Raw genomic sequence first — 14,745 nt, forward strand, 5'->3', positions numbered from 1 at the left:
CAAGGCAAGTGCAACTGGAACAAGGTTTGCTTTTTGCAATATAGTTTGCAAGGCAGCCCAAGCTGTTAAAAATGACACTTGGCCATCGGTATCACCTGCTTCTCAAGCAGTGGAGCTGGATCCAAGATCAAGCCCAAACTGCAAGCATTATCCGTCATGAGTAGTGCAACACCATCCAGAACTAGTTGTATATCAAATCCCAGAACAGCTTTATTTCTAACTTCTGTCTTCTCTGGATTTTGTTTACCTACATCCAGTCTAATTTTTGTCGTTGCTAAAATCTCTTTCATCCCACTCTTTTTGATTCCTGTACTTGATTTTTCTTTTATACTCATGCCATTTAAGCTATTAAAATTCAAAGAACTCTAATTCTCGTCCATTAAAATTCAAAGGATAATTCTCATCCATTTGGCCGGATAATTAAGCCATGCAATAATGCTTCAAGGCTACTGTAGGCTTATATAATGGCAGATTTAAAATATGCCATCTCTTTTCTCCTGCTGTGGTAACCTGGTCTACGTAATACAGCTTAGCACATTCTTGGCTGGTGATGTAAGGGTACATGCTGGTTGCAGCAGATGATAATACACACTGTGTGGTAAAAGGATGCCTTAAAAAGCTTCCCCATCATGTGTTTCCTGCCTTCCCCTCAGCTCTGGAGGTTTCATACCCTATGAATCTTTACTAACTATCTAAGAAAGATGTAGAAGTCATTATTTTGAAAGAAAACCATAGGCACAAAGATGTCTAGATAGATGTTCAGATGGTTTGGAATCAGAGTTCTATAGTCAACAAATATGAAAAGCCAGTTTGGTGTAGTGGTTAAGTGTGCGGACTCTTATCTGGGAGAACCGGGTTTGATTCCCCATTCCTCCACTTGCACCTGCTGGAATGGCCTTGGGTCAGCCATAGCTCTGGCAGAGGTTGTCCTTGAAAGGGCAGCCGCTGTGAGAGCCCTCTCCAGCTCCACCCACCTCACAGGATGTCTGTTGTGGGGGAGGAAGGTAAAGGAGATTGTGAGCCGCTCTGAGACTCTTCGGAGTGGAGGGCAGGATATAAATCCAATATCTTCTTTTTCTTCTTTCTTTCTAGAAACATATGTGAGGAAAAGCCCCCTACTTTTCATACATATGGACATCATGATCACCAGTATGGTTGCCAGGGTGCCTGGAGTTTTGACTCTCACACATCTGCTCTAAGAAGTGGACTTTGCTTACAGTTTCTAAGGCTTATGTGGATACTATAAGCCTCAGCTTTGCAGCAGCATTCTACATCTCTGAAGGGTGTTAGCCAGAACTACAGACATGCTCCAGCTGCTCCTTGTGTGCCCAGTCTTGGCCGCTGCAGTGGAAGAAGCCAGGCCACCATGTTTCCAGCCTGTCTCCATGAACCAAAGGCTAACACCAGAATCCATCTTGCTTTCCTGATCTAAGCATACCCTGCCAGGCTGGACTCATTCCTTCTTAGTGGGAAAGTCACACGTACACACCCTGAGCCTGCAAGCAACCCATTTGCCTCATGAATGGATTAACAGCTCCACTGTTGATCCTAATTGCTCAGCAATACCAGAACAATAACTCTTGCCCAGCAGAAGATGAGATAAGAGGAAGAACATCTCCTGTCTTCATCAAGTCTTTTTGTCTTACCCGGGTGATACCTAGGCCAGTATTTGATTCCCTATTGTCACCTTCCCAGATAATCCCATTTAACCTTAAGTATCCAGCCATTCCCATTTCTCACCCCAGTCTAATACCTTGGAGCCGCCCCAGGCAGCATTGCAGCTTGGAAATTTCCAGGTTCACAGGACTAAGGTGAAGTTCATTGGTTAAAGCTGACACCCAATTGGATGTCACCAAAGAACTCACCATTGGCTCTGCTAATGTCCTGCCTCCTTGGTCATCACAGAGCCTTCCCCCTGCTCCTCTCCAAGACCTCCCAGCCCCTGAAGGGTCTAAGGGAGTCTATTTAACCTCTGACCCAACTCCAGTCATGTGTGCATCTAACAGTATCCCAGGTCCGCTGTCTAGATCCATCCCCAATTCTGGCCACAGTCTTGGGTCCATTTCCCCTGTCCTCTTATATTGCCATTGGAAACCTTCCTGGAAGACTACGATGGTAAATATTACCCTGTCTGTTTATCCATATATGTTCCCCTATCGATCTATCTGTATTTCCTTAGACCTGTGTGAATGTATGATTGTTTTGTATTTTTATCTTGTGTGAAAGAACTATTATTCTAAATAAATTACAATTGGTTTTATTAAAATTAGAGTCCAGTTAATTGAGCATCACTCTCTGAATGGATGAGCCTGGTATACATTGATAAAAAGATTCCTATTAAGCCAGATGTCCATCTAACTAATTCCCCAATCTCATTTTAAGGGCATTTCGGCTTACACATAATGCATACATGGGCCAGAAACATCACATGAAATCATCACAGAATCCTTGAGCTTGATTTCTGTGTGTTAACAACAGCAAATGTACATGGTAATCATTCTGTGTGAACAAATATGTCACATGAAAGTATCATACTATGATGCAGCATACATAATCCAGCACTTCCTTTCTACTTGTCCCTTGCCCAGAAAGACCTTTCCTCTTCCTGGCCTATCTCAATTCTTTCTTCCATAGCTGCTTCTTTGGGGTCCTTCAATCAGGAATAGGTGGTGGTGGTGGTGGGGGGGTAGATCTCCACAGAAAAGCAAAGCCCATTCATTTCCTCCAAACTTTTCTTTCAAAGGCATAAGCCAACCTGGCTCTTGATCAAGTTCCTGCTCACCGTCATTTAGCTAGAAATGGTACAAGAGAATTGGGAACAGCCTGATGCTTCTACACCAACGGAGCACACTGAAATGTCTGTTTTGCCAACCAAATTGCCAATGCAGTCCAAGTTCAGCTGCTGCCTAAATGGGGCAGGCTTAAGATAGATTTCAGCATGCCAATTTCCCTTCCCTAAAAGCATGAATTATTCCATTCCTTCACTAATCAAACCACACAGATATGTTCCAGACTGGAAGAGGACTAGATTCTACAATTCTTCCACATGATGAACTCCCATTGTTAGTAATCAGGGTTGCTCAACAACAATGCCAGATATCCTGTCAGCATGCCCACAGGCAATATGCATGGAGAATGAGACCTATTTAACACAATCCTGGCAGTCCAATGGATCAGATTCAGCAAAAGGGTGACCTTCTTCCCAAGGCTACAACATGTCAGTCTTGGCAACCTGTTTCATGCTTTCATCCAAACAGGTTCCCGGATTTACTTTTCATAGACAGCCAAGTACTCACCTTGATATGTAGCACCAAAGAAAAGATAAAATGATTGGCTTTGAGAATAAGTTGTGTTCTGTAAAGCAACTGCATTTTCTACATTTATTCCCTTGTCTTTGAGAGACAATGGAAATGAAAGACTGGGATGAACACCAGCCCTGGAAAGAAGCCAAGCCACATGAAGCAGTGGAATGAGATCCTGGCATGTTTGGTCAACCCCTTTCCCTTACGATTCTGCAAAAGTATGTCTGTTCTATGACATATTGTCATTGGACAACCATTTCCCTATCCTTCTATCCATCCTAAACTTGCAGAAAGAAGCTTTTTAATTATGGAGCATATGGTCGCTTTCTTTGTTTCTTGCCAACAAACAAGCAAACTGGTATATTCAGAAAGCTGTGTGGACAAAGAATAGAGGGGAAAATGAGACCATCTGAAACACTGTTGTGTGCACAATCAATATTATATCGAAAGATACTCTCATATATTTGTTTACATGCTCAGAGTTCCTCCAGAATATTGTTACTTATTTTGTGTAAGCTTACACAAAATAAGTAACAATATTCTGGAGGAACTCTGAGTATATGAACAAATGTATTTGTTTATACAAATACAAATGTATACAAATATTATATTTGTATTTTATATACGAATATAAACATTACATTTGTATATTATACAAATACTTGTTTATACAAATACAAATTATGTATTTGTTTATATGCTCAGGTCCTCCAGAGGGAGGGCGACAGACTGTTGTTACTTATTTTGTGTAAACAGCTATAGCCCTTTTAAGTGATTACATTTGCAGCATTCAAGCCACACCTAAGAGAAGAGACTGCCCTACCAGAGATCTTCTGGATAGGCATGATTATCACTGTTGGCGAATAAAGCAACAAACATATTTCCCAGCCAATGTGTGATATATGATCACATGTATCAAAGCTGCAAAATGCATGCATTGACCTAGTCACATAAAATAGGTCTTAAGGGCGCATATCGAGAGGATTGTGAGTCATGTGATTTCCCATTATGTGCAGTCTGACTGCCCGAATTGGAACCACTGGAAAGGGCTACATGTGGCTGGAAATGTACAGTGTGATACTGTGTGCACCCGTAGGCTCCTCCATTCAGCTGCTCCTTGTACCATCTCCCTTGCTTGCTGCTGCAACGGATGATATTCTAGCGAACTAAAATTGCAATGTGAGTAGGGCAGTGGGACAACAAAGGCGCTGAAATAGAGCCTGATTAATAGCTCTCTAACGTAGAGGTCTTTAGTAAATAATGACAGTCTCCAGGAAGGCAGTTTTGGTGAAAACACCAAATTTATTGGTGTGGTGTAATGATGTCAGAACATTTCAGTTTCCCGATGTGTTGAAAGACAGCTGTATCCTGCTGAAATCCTCTTTTATCTCAAAATGTAAAACATGCGCTATCCCAAGTGAACCAACGGCTCCGTTTTTCCCCTGTGATTTTTCTGATCGGAAATATAGGTTAGGGTAACTTCTGATCAAATATGAAAGAACCTATAAGGTAATGTTTTCTAAATCATTTAATCTAACAGTCTGCATTGGAACCGTCTCAAGCCCTTCTGGATTCTGTATTTGTCAAGAAAGAATCATTCTGATGTTTTGGAGGAGAAGCAGGCCAAACCAATCAGCAGGCGACCAACTGTGTGTTCATTGAGCATCTTGTTTGCTTTTGCATTAAGTTGCATCTGTCAGGCTAATTCAGGACATTCCCTGTCAGACACAGTACAGGAGCTTTGAAAGCAATCAGCTATATATCATTTATTTATGGCTCTCTTTTCACATATGATTTAACATTTCAACATTACTGAAAGAAATACTGGTACCACCTTTTTAAAGTTTTTGAGCCTGTGTAATTAAAATGCCTGTGAATCTTTATATTTATTTTATTCAATATAGAGGGCTTTTTATTAAAAAAAAAAAAAAAACTTGAGAAGGTATTCCAGTGGTGACAAGGTCACATCAACTTGTTCCCTGGTCAGGTTTTGAAAACTGTTGGAAAGCATTTTTGTGGCGCTCGGTTTTCTCTGTTAGCTAGGGTTGCCAAGTCCAATTTAAGAAATACCTTGGGACTTTGGGGATGGAGCCAGGAGAAAGGGTGTGACAAGCATAAATGAACTCCAAGTTCTGACCATCATATTTAAAGTTCTGACCATCATATTTAAAGGGACTGCACACCTTTTAAATGCCTTCCATCCATTGGAAATAATGAAGGGTAGGGGCACCTGCTTTTGGGGCTCATAGAATTGGACCCCCTGGTCCAATCTTTTTGAAACTTGGAGGATGTTTTGGAAAGAGTCATCAAATGCTATACTGCAAATATGGTGCCTCTGCCTCAAAGAACAGCCCCCCAAGACTCCCAGATACCTGCAGATAAATGTTCCATTATACCTCCCCCCCCCCCCAAAGCTTTCTACTGACTCTGAAGTGGAAGGGCCTCCAAACATTAGGGTTGCCAATCTCCTAATGTCAGGTCTGGAATTCATAACTTTCCTAGGACAGAAGACTACATTATGTGTCCTCAGTTTTTACATCAACTAATGCTGAATGAAGACACAGTTTCTTTAAGTCACAGCTTAATCACACAGATCTGTGTCCCAGGCTCTTGTTTACATCTACAGTTTATGCACAGAAATATGTCTTGAAGCCTCATGTTTAAATCCCACTTTGTCATGGAAGTTCACTGGGTGATTTTGGACCAATCATTCGCTATCACTGTAATCCACCAAGCAGAGTTGTTGTAAGGATAAATTGGAGCAAGGGAGAATGATGTTGTAAGATGCTCTGAATGCCCATTGGGCAGAAAAACAGGGCACAAGTCTATAAATAAATGATCCAGGCAAAACTAAAAAAAAAAAACCCTTATCTCTCCAGTTTGCTATAATTTTCTGCATTAATCCAGAGGTCTGTGTTAGATTGAGCAAACTCTCAAGTACTGCAGAGGATTGTAGCCAAGGAGCTGAAATCAATAGTAGTCAGTCTTTGTTGACTCACAGAGCAGCAAAGCTACCATAAAGCAGCTGCTGAAATGCAGTAGAAAGCAACAACCTGTCAAGTCTTCCTTGATAACATTGCAGACAAAAATATTGTTTTTTTTATCATTCATCATGACAGATAAAAATGAGTGTGGAGAAGACTACAGACGCTTAAAATTACCTAACTGGTAGTGAAGTCACAAAAGCTCTCATTAAGAAAGGGGGAAAGATTCCAGCCATGTTTCACAGGGATCTGTGAAAAAATTACAGGCTTATCAAAGAGCACAATTCAGGCAAATAGCAAAGATTACAGAGTAGAATTATCATCATGTGAGGATAAGGGGAAGAGCCAAGTTAATAAGTATTAATTTTATAGAATCAAAACTAAATGTGGGTCGCAGAACAAGTAGAACTCTGTAGCCTGGTTATGTAAAATATTGTATTTGTAGTGAAATATTTTGTGACGCATGCAGACCAGTGAAGGGGATAGGGGACACCCGCCTAGCCAGCCAGATCAGCCGAATCAACCCTGGCAATCTATGGGGTGACAGATGTTGCAGCCAGATAGCCCTCACATCTTTAGGCATTCTTTTGTCACGAATAATCTCAGGCCCAGCTGAGAACTCCTCTACCCTCAGCAGCACTTGCCATTGTTGAAGATGAAAGAAGAAAACCAAAGAGATCCACAGAACAAGATATAACCTCAGAAATGAATTGACTGTGGATTAATAATGAACAAATCTAGACCAATGGTTGTTGCAGATGAAGCTGGAATGGAGACTACTGCCAAATATAGTTATCCTTCCATCATTACTAGACCCATTTTAATATTATCATTGCCGAGTAGTGTTTTTGCCACTGTAATGTAGTTATCTATATTAAGTAATTGCTAATATTGTGCCCAATTTCTTTTATTGTCAGGATGCCTCAATTTTGTTTAGTTTCCTCCCTACTTATTGTTGGCATAGGAAAAATGCCAGTAAGGCATGAGGCATTGCTGCTGATCTGATAGCTACTGTCAGGTAGATGATTCAGAAAGATCTGTCAGAGGAGAACTGGTTCTAGCCAGTAGAATGATGTAATTGGGTGAGGAGTACAGAATGACTCAGCGCTGCCTTCTCATTGGTACAGTAATTAGGAGGGAAAGTATATTAATGAAGCTATGCTGTACATATTACCCTCTACTATTCTATGATTGATTGGCAGAGCATTATGATGGAGAGTTTGTATATATGTAAAATAAAATCGTGTATATAGTTTAAGAACACAGTGTGGTGTTGGCTGTGTTAAACTCTTGCTCATCAGAGTGGACGGGCAGTGGCAGACAAAGGCAGTCACAAATCTGCTAATTTATACAACGACACTTATGTCTGTTTGTATGTGACAGCATGCCTGTGAATGGAATTTCTGGCTATTTCCAACACAAGAGTAAAATGGCAAGCAGAAGGAGCATGAAAGGGCATTTATCATGCTAAATGAAGTAATATAGGCTGCGCCAGGAAAAAGTTTCACTTCACCTACAGTCTGTCCATCAGTTCATTAACCAAAGACTCTTAACAATCAATACACCTTTAGCCACATATAGTATGTATTAAATTAGCATTTCCTTGAAGGTGACCACAAGGCATTGATAGTCATAATGATGCCATTTCAACTGTTTTAATTGCTTACCACATTCACATGCCACTGATCCAACCAAGACTGATCTGGAATACACCTCTCCATATCAGGAAGTTTCCCTTCTTCTACCTTTTTAAGAATGATTCCAGGGCCCCCAAACATCTCCTCTCTTTTTTTTTTTTTTCCAGTCAGGTTGCCTACTCGATGCTGTTACCTTGCCCTGTCTTCTTTCCAAGTATGGACATGAAAGCATCTTTTGACCCTATAAACTCTCTGCATGATCTAGCACCTCTGCTTCTTGCCATATGGCTTAGGTTAAAATCTCTCCATAAAGCCTGTCCAGACCTACTTTTGCTTGGCTTCCCAAGATATGCCTCCTGACACACATCAAAAGAGAGCCAGTTTGGTGTAGTGGTTAAGTGCACGGACTTTTATCTGAGAGAACCAGGTTTGATTCCGCACTCCTCCACATACACCAGCTGATGTGACCTTGAGTCAGCCACAAGTTCTTTCAAGGCTGTTCTGCTCAAGGGTAGCTCTGGGAGAGCTCTCTCAGCCCCGTCCACCTCACAGGGTGTCTGTTGTAGAAGGAGATGGGAAGCCACTCTGGGACTACTTTGGCTAGTGAAGGGTGGGGTATAAATCCAATCTCTCCTCTTCTTCTTGGATTATTAGATGGGACCACAAGAGGCTTGGACTCCTGGCTTTGGATTTGGACCTCCACAGGTAAATAACTCTATCTCTTCTTTTCCTCTTTCTTTGCTCTTTTCCTCTTTGGCCTCTTGCCTCTCATTTTGAGTATTGTAAATTGTGTAGTGTTTGGAAGTCTGCAGTGAGTGAGGGTTTTTTTTTTTAAATGCTTTTATTTATTTTTAATTTATATTTTAAATTTTTAACCCACCCTCCCCATAAGTGGGCTCAGGGTGGGTAACAACAGATCAAATTAAAAGCTATCAGAACAATAATTAAGAAAACAAATTACATAAGTTACCAAAATTAGTAGTACATTTATCAGATTAAAATTCCACAAATTAAAAATTCCACAAATCAATAAATTTCAAGATGACAAGCATAAAATTGTTATCCTTGTACAGTTCCACCAATGGAGTAAAGATGGATCAAATGAAGTCTGATTTCCTCAGTATTAGTGCTCCTATAGACAGAAAATGGGGTCATCTGAGCAGGGAGACCAGATGGTTAATTGCCCACCACCTCAACTGAAAGCCTGGAGGAACAGCTCTGTTATACAAACCCTGCAGAACCACAACAAGCTCCTTAAGGCCCTTCTCTCAGGTCAATAGACAGTATCATTTTATGCTTGATATTATTTTGATTAGATGAGAGATCAAGGCAGGGAAAATAGTGTGAGAATTCACATGCACAGAATACATGCAATCCATTTCTAAATATTAGAAAAAAACACACAAAAAATCTGAAGGTACTCATTGCAATTTTTATAATCAAAATGCACTCTGAATGGAAGGGTGATTCAGTGTCCCTCTAAAACGATCGGTTTGTGGTAAGAGCAGAATCCAAAGGTGTCATGAATACTTGTGTTGATATGTCTATAGATAGTGTAAATGTTGGATGAAAAGTGCAGTAACCAAGTGCAGATATGTACATCTTACATGGCAAAAAATGAACAGTCTAGAAGTGGGTTTTTTTTTCCAACTCAATACTGAATGCACGACTCAGGTTTTTACCTGGCCTGAGCAGCTTAGTTTGCTGACAGCAGTGCTCGCTCGGCTGTCTGCTTTACATAATAATAATAATATTTTATTTTTATATCCCGCCCTCCCCGCCAGGCGGGCTCAGGGCGGTTAACAGACATGGGGTTACAGGGTGGCGAGGAAGGCAGTAGCAGCTCGAAGGCAATGGTGCCGATGGATGAACAACAGCGGGAGGAGCCCGAAGCGGTTGTGGTGGTGCCTAAGTCACCAAATTTGCAGCAGGGGATGGTATGGCCATGGGGTCCTTGGGGCCCCAGTGCTGTTTCAGGCTCAGGGCTGGCGGTTGCATCCCCGGTGGCAGGGTCGCCCTGTGTGGGCGGGGCCCGCCCATGAGTCGTCAAGCGATTTCGGGTTCAGCTCCCACACAGATGGCTAGTTCGCTTTCATTTGCTGCCACCGGGGGGGTCTGGTCCCCTTGACCTTCAGCTTCAGCAGGTTGGGAGCGCAGGGCCAGTTGGGCTTGCGGCGGCGGGAGGTTTGTTGCCTTGGGGTTGGTTTAATCCATACCTGTGTCTGTCTCGTTATTTCGACTAGGGAGGCAATGGCTTGCTGCTATCAGGAGGGTTGGAAAATGCTGGAATGGGGAAAATGGGATTATGCCGGTGGCATACCATTACTTAAAGTCACACTGATGACATGAAGACCGTTTTCGCACATAGCTTACCTCGCAGTCACAATCCTGTTCCCTCCACAGCATCTGTCAGATTTTCCACCATCTGCACTGGAGTTACAGGAAGTGCCGCGGCTTTTGTGTAGCAAATGTAAACTGGGTTTTAGCGATTTACGTTTGCTACGCAAAAGCTGCGGCACTTCCTGTAACTTCGGCACAGATGGTGGGAAATCCGACCGGACGCTGCGGAGGGAACAGGATTGTGACTGCGAGGTAAGCTGTGTATGAAAACGGTAGAAGTTATGTCTCTTCTGGTATTGGCTACAAGTGAAACCATAGAGCTTTCCCCAAATCCTATAGCACTGTCTTGTCACACCAATTATGGGGTGTTACTTCTGCATAGTTAGCCAGGATTCCATTGTAAACCACTTTTGCTTGTATACTTCCATATATTGCATTCTTCTATGGTACTTTGATAGGTACACTTATCCTGCACACTCAGCACCTGTAAACAATTTTTAAAAAACAAACAGAATAGTGCAAGTATTGTAACTCGCTGCAGAACAAATCTCCATGACACAAAACCAACAGCTAACCTTCTGTGCTAGTCTCTCTCTATTTCTTTCTGTCTCTCCTCCTCTTGCTATTTTCCAGCGGCTTCTTGTGCACATTCTTAATTCACAGCTCAGGAAACTGATGGGGCTACTTTCACCTTGGCTATTTCTCTCACAAAACAGATGCCTAGTACTCACAGAGATAATAAATCAGTAGGTGAACTCCATCACTTGAGACATGATTGAATGTAATTCCACATTTTTGTTTTCTAAAAAACCCCTTTGCTAAAGAAACCCTATGTCAGGGACAATGGTTTTAGCCAGCCCCTCTTCCTGACATGTCTATTTTGTAGTTTAAAGGATTTTCTTAGGAAGGTACATTTATTCATGTGAGTCTCAGTCTGTAACTCTAGGTCCTAGAAACAGTTTAACTATTTCGGTGATGGGCCAGAAAATGTGCACAAGTCAGCTTTCTGGATTATGAATGCAATGAGTGAGGAAGCAGCTAATAGATACCGGGGAAGCCTCAAAGGATAAAGGGAAAGAGAAGGGCCAAGGTCTCATGCCTCTGGAATACCCAGTGCTTTTCCCCTGTGGAAATACAGTGGAACAGAATTCCAGAACCACTTTATGGAAACAAAATTCTCAAAAAATGTTTAAAAGTTCATAAGGAGCACCTGTGTGTTTCTCCTTCACTTTCCTCTTGAGAGTTCTAATACCTCTTTTTCCAGAAAAAAAGCCCTGGGTATACCCAAGCTTTATTAAGTACCTGGAACAGGAAGGGACAAACCAGTCCTCAGCACAGATGTTAAGCTGCCGGTAAAGATGCTCTTTCCATGACCTCAATATATATTAGTATTATTAAGTAAATAACATTCAATTATATAATGCAATAAAACATTCCCTCCCCATTTTATTCATTTTTCCTGATCGCTCATCCCTAAAAAATTGTCATCTGCATCACTGCTGAACCTGAAGGGTTTTTTTTTTTTTTTGGCTCTATTAAGTTTTTTCTCAAAGAATGCTAGGATCACAGTCTACGATGTTATTCCCCTTCCACCAAAGTCTTACTTCATAGACACTTGTCAGAAATGGCATTCTCGTCATGAATATATGCAAAAGCCTCCTTGACCCTGCCTACCTGAAGTGTGTGATGATGTATCGCCTTGCAAAGCAGAGAGATCCCTACAGGTATTGTCAAAACAGGCCCACCTAACCTTTGATGAGAAAGTGCAAGGGGTGAAAACAAGCTGGTGAGGTGAAGGATGTCAGCTGTCTGGCCTTTATGTAACACAACCAAGTTGAAGGTGAACATCAGTTCTTGCTGTAGAAATTCAGTATGTCCCATGATAAAGTTCTAGAACTTTAAATGTTCCCTGGTGGGGGGGGAGGGGGGAATGGTGCAATCAATTGAAGTCATTACATGAAAAATAAATGTGTATGCCCTTCATATCTGGAATTTGTACAGAGTGCCAAGCCCCTCTGAAGACTTTTCATTTTATTAGTTTATAATTAATGATACCCCACTTTCCTTCCATCATGGAACTCAAAGCACTCCCAGGATGTTTTCCACTGAGGACTGAGCAGACCTTGCTTCTCAGCTGTGTCTTGTGCCCTCACACCATCCCCAGGGAGTGACCTACTTCATTTCAGCATTCAGGAGAGAATCTCAAACTTTAATGTTGAGCTAAGGAAAATGAATCATGATAAAGGCGCAGAATGTTTGGATTCTAAATTGATCTCATTTAAAATTAACAGAATCATATTGCAGCTAAGATAGAACCTCAGATTCTCTTTAAATATCACCAAAAACAAAATTTCAGCATAATTTCTATTTCTACTGTACAAGCCAAGTGTTAAATGCAGGAATACTGTTCAGTGCCAAATGGGCTTACAGTGAAATCAGTAAATTCTTCTTCTTCAGTGACTATCTATTTCTTCAGAAAGCCAGTAGAAGCACCATTAAAACTGCTTCTTTGTATTGCACACCATGATGGCCTCATCCACTTCCATTCCTCAGAAGCAAGAATTTTCCCCAGTTTTTCTTTCCCCTTTATTGACTGAGCTGCTCTAGTAACGTATTTTCTTCTTTGCTGAAGAACTCTGGCTCTCCCAACCTGTCATAGTATAATAGTATAATAATAAAATTGTTCTCTTTCATCGATCTGCATGGCTCCATCCCTGACTCTTGGCTTGATTCTATAATTATCCCAATATACAAAAGGGGGGGGGGGTGGAGTTACCAGAAAATTTCCGCCCCATTAGTTTATTATCTATAGTGGGCAAATTGTATGCAAAACATTTAGAACTACGATTAACTGACTGGATGCGCCTAGGCAACATCATAGGTCCTGAACAGATTGGCTTCTCCAAAGGCAAATCTGCTATGGATCACTGCTGCACTCTGGCCTTCCTTGCTGAAAAATATATGCATACCGGGTCAAAAAAATTATATGCTGCCTTCATCGATTTGAAGGGTGCTTTTGATTCAATAGATAGAGCCCAACTATGGATCAAGCTAGGTCACCTGGGAATGGACCCTCGTCTGCTGTTTCTCTTGAGGAAACTTCATTCTAATACCTTTTGCCAAGTGAAATTTTCTTCTAGCGGTGACTTGACTAGTAAAATCCCAGTGTTAAAGGGGGTTAAACAAGGTTGCGTGCTGGCCCTGCATCTTTTTAATTTGTTTTTAACTGACCTGCCACAATTTTTGAACCCTGTCAACAGTCATCCGCCTAAACTTGCAGGCTGAGCGGTCCCCTTATTACTTTATGCCGATGACACTACCATCCTCTCTTGTACAAGAGTGGGCCTGCAAAGGTATTTGAATGTCTTTTATGACTACTGTAATTGTAATTCACTTTCTATCAATTATGCCAAATCTAAAGTAGTTGTTTTTTTCAAATTGCTGGCGCCCACAGAGATGGTTTATTGGCAACTCAACAATTGAGCAAACCAAAATTTTTAAATACTTGGGGATCACTTTTAATCACAAGTTAAGCTGGGTTTCACATCGTAACAACACCATCAACTTGGCTAAATGTTCAGCTGCTCAAATTAAACAGTTTTTCTTTGCAAGGGGCAACCAATTAGTTCCAGCAGCAATTAAAGTGATCAAAGCCAAAACGCTTGCCCAAATTCTCTATGGTATCCCTATATGGATCTCAGCTTTTACCAGGAAAGTGGAGGGCATTCAAGCCTCATTCTTTAGACAAATTCTTGGTTTGCCAAAATGTGTGTCCTACTTTGCTCTCTGCTCTGAAGTGGGCCAGTCTTTGGTGGAGACAAAAGCCTGGATTGCAGTGTTTAAATTCTGGCTCAAAATTCACTTTAGAACAGATCCTAACAGCCTTCTTGATTGTATGAAAAGAGACCCATATATTTCATCCTGGACAGCAGTGCTTCTGTCCAAACTCAATCAATTGGGGTTAGAGGTAGATGATTTTTTTTACCTCTGATGAGTCATATATCTTCAGATGTATTAAATTGAGACTGTGGGAATCGGAGAAAATGAAATTACGGCCAACTGACCCTTATATTTGCTCTCCAGCTTCCTTGGGTCTCTATGCTTCCTGTGGCAAAATGCCCCATTATCTATCAGGCTTAACCATTACAAGTCATCGCAGGGCATTTATGTTGGCTAGACTAAATGCATTTCCCTCCAAAGTTTTACAAGGGAGATATCAGCGAGTCCCTTTAGCCGACAGACTTTGCTCCTGTGGAGCGAATACTCCTGACTCAATCCAGCATATATTGCTTGATTGTTCTTTTTACCATAACCTCTGTAAAGATTTATTTGGCAAGCTTTCTTTTCCCCCAGATCTGTCTATTCTGCCACCCTGTTATTATTTATTGAGTGATACTGAGGGGGTGGTTAGTGAGGCTGTGGCAAAATTTCTGGCTGACATCCTTAAATTTAATTCTGACCATGTTTGAATGCATCTGTAAG

This window comes from Heteronotia binoei, chromosome 16 (genome assembly GCF_032191835.1).
Source record: "Heteronotia binoei isolate CCM8104 ecotype False Entrance Well chromosome 16, APGP_CSIRO_Hbin_v1, whole genome shotgun sequence".
Taxonomy (NCBI): domain Eukaryota; kingdom Metazoa; phylum Chordata; class Lepidosauria; order Squamata; family Gekkonidae; genus Heteronotia; species Heteronotia binoei.